The sequence below is a fragment of the Triticum dicoccoides genome, chromosome 3A, assembly GCF_002162155.2.
Source record: "Triticum dicoccoides isolate Atlit2015 ecotype Zavitan chromosome 3A, WEW_v2.0, whole genome shotgun sequence".
Taxonomy (NCBI): Eukaryota; Viridiplantae; Streptophyta; class Magnoliopsida; order Poales; family Poaceae; genus Triticum; species Triticum dicoccoides.
Genome location: NC_041384.1, coordinates 706,107,945 through 706,110,908, shown reverse-complemented (window position 1 = coordinate 706,110,908; position 2,964 = coordinate 706,107,945). Strand labels below are relative to the sequence as shown.

The 2,964-nt window shown below is 54.2% G+C and overlaps 1 pseudogene; it reads left to right on the top strand.

Annotated features, from left to right (window-relative positions):
- Window positions 1-637: 637 nt before the first annotated feature.
- LOC119273370 lies at window positions 638-2,104 on the top strand (annotated as a pseudogene).
- Window positions 2,105-2,964: the final 860 nt, after the last annotated feature.

The window sequence follows — 2,964 nt, the reverse complement described above, 5'->3', positions numbered from 1 at the left end:
ATCCACGATCTTTCAACCGGTTCGTGCTGAACCGGTACTAAAGGAGGGACCTTTAGTGCCCACAGTTTAATGCCGGTTACCGAACCGGGACTAAAGGGCCTTACGAACCGGTGCTATTGACCGGCTCTGCACTAGTGACACACCCCGCGCGCACTGCTTCTTCTTCCTCCATCTCATCCTTCTCCTACTCCATGAAACTAGCATCCTCTCCAGCTCGGTCGTGTACTTGCGTTGGGCGACAACTTGACGCTACGAGCACATCCACTTGGAGAACAAGAACGTGAACGCGAATTCCACACGAAACCACGCGCGAGAGCTTCTCTTTGTTGCTTTTCGAGGAGAGATCTGGATCCAAGCAGACTTTCTTCTATAGATCGATCAACCCTTTGACTAACAATCGCGATAGCATGCAGCAAGCTAGATCCGCCATTTACGCCACCCAGGGCAGTAAACTAGTGGATATATTCGTTGACTCATCACTCTCGCTCATGGCTCCGTCGTGAGGCTGCCATCAACGAGAATCCCGGCACGCCCCTCTTCCTCTTCCACCGAATAACTTATAAAACCAGCAAACACCATCTCATGTACGCCACCTTCTACCCATCTAGTCTCCCGTGCTCCGCGCGCCATATATAACGAGCTAGCAATGGCATCTCGATCGACCACAGCACTGGCCTGTCCAAATTTCAAAATGTGGCAACCAAAAGACCTCCTCCTCATCGCCGTCTCGCTGTGTATCCTGGCGTGCACGGTGGCGGGCGACGGCGGCGGCAGGCCGCTGGTGACGGCCGTCACAAGGGACGCGGCCACCTCCCTCTACACCATCCCCGTCATGTCCGGCAGCCCGCTGGTCCTCGACCTCTCCGGCCCCATCGTCTGGTCCACCTGCGACGGCGGCGCCTCCCACGACACGCTCGAGTGCAACGACATCGACTGCATGCGCGCGCACCGCTTCCACCCGCCCAACTGCCCGCACACCGGCTACGGCATGCCGGACGCCGACAACCCTTATCGCTGCAAGTGCACCGCACACCCGCACAACCCCGTCTCCGAGGACACCGCGTCGGGGGACATGACCCGCGTGGCGCTCTCCGCCAACGCCACCGACGGCAGGAACCCGTTGGGCCCGGTATCGTTCACCGCCGTGGCGTCTTGCGCGCCGGACTCCCTGTTAGCGGGGCTGCCGGCGGGGGCTGCCGGCGGGGGCTGTCGGCGTCGCGGGGCTCGCGCGCTCAGGCCTCGCGTTCCCCGCTCAGGCCGCGCGCACGCAGGGCGTCGCTAACTCGTTCGCGCTCTGCCTCGGGAGCCGCGGCCGTGGCGGCGTCGCCATCTTCGGCGGGGGCCCGCTCTTCGCGGCGAACGGGCGGTCCATCACGGACATGCTGGGCGGCGACACCCCGCTCCGCAAGCACGGGGATTCCCCCGGCTACTACGTCTCGGCCAGCAGGGGCGTTTTCGTTGACGGAGCGCAGGTGCCGCTGGACACGTACGCACCGCTCACCATCGGCTTCTCCACGACGACCCCGTACGCGCAGGTGCGCCACGACGTGTACCGCCCGCTCATCGACGCGTTCGACCGGGCCATGGAACGCGAGGGTGCGATAACCGCCGGTGCGAGGGTCCCCTCCCCGGCCGGGTCGCCGTTCGAGCTGTGCTACAACTCTTCGAGGCTGTCACTGACGCGGTTCGGCTACTTCGTGCCGACGGTCGGCTTTGGGCTGGAGGGCGGCCCGGGCTGGGCGGTGCAGGGCATCAACTCCATGGCGCTGGTGATCGGACGCCCCACGGCGTGCTTCGGTTTCGTGGAGATGAAGGAGGGAGACAAGGCCGGGTATGGCGGCGGTGCGGCGCCAGCGGTGGTGCTCGGAGGGTTGCAGATGGAGGAGAACCTGGTGGTGTTCAACGAGGAGAAGCAGACCATGGCCTTCACCGGGCAGATCAACGGGAGGGGGCTCTTCTGCAGCAACTTCAATTTTACCGTGCCCGCCTAGTGGTTCGTTTTAGTTACATGCATGGATCTAGTGTTGCTTGGTCAAAGTTTGTGATCGTGCTGTGTGGATTTCGAATTTGCTTGCAACGAGTATTATTTCTACTGTTAATTTTTTTATTTATTCCCAAATGACAAGTGCCACAGTGTGGCGAACAAACTCCCAGCATCAAATAACACAGTACAGTACAGAAGCGCACACACGTCTTTTTCGAAAAAGGAGGTTAACAAAATAAAAGGCGATCATGGTTGAATCATTACAAAATATGAAATAAACACATAGACGACTAAGGCGACTATTTTGGCAACAATGCCAAGAAGGAATAGGCGCCCTTACTCCCAGGGACGGAGTTGGACCTCAAGTCAGCGTGATGCACTGCTTTGACATGGCGTTAAAAATTTCGAACAACATTGCACTATATGTATCTTCCGTAACTTCCAGTGTAGGTTATCCTACATGATAAGAAAAGATGTATAAATTCTAAACATACCAATCAATGGGCTAACTATAAGGTTGAAAGAAAGAATAAAATTACTTGGAAAAGATGTCTTGGATTTAATTTCTTAATTGCTTTATAGTAGATTCACTTCCTTGATTATTTTTGACTTTTTTTTCATTTCTTCTATTTAAAGATAACAAATAAGAGCATCACTAATGTTAGTTGTACGCATATACTACCTCTGTCCCTATCCCTGGTTTATTAGTCCCCATTGTATATCGTGTCAAATTTTGACCATAGATTGAACTACCAAAATGTTCATGTATGTCACAAAAAATTATATCATTGCAAACAATGTTCAAAATACGAATCCAACAATATAATTTTTATTGACATGCATTAACATTTTGTTAGTTAAATCTTTGGTCAAAATTTGACACAAACTATAAAAAGGGCCTATAAACCAGGACGAAGGTAGTATACGGTGGTAGCGCATGTGATACCGAGATGCGGCGGTATGAATGTGTCTTTATATGG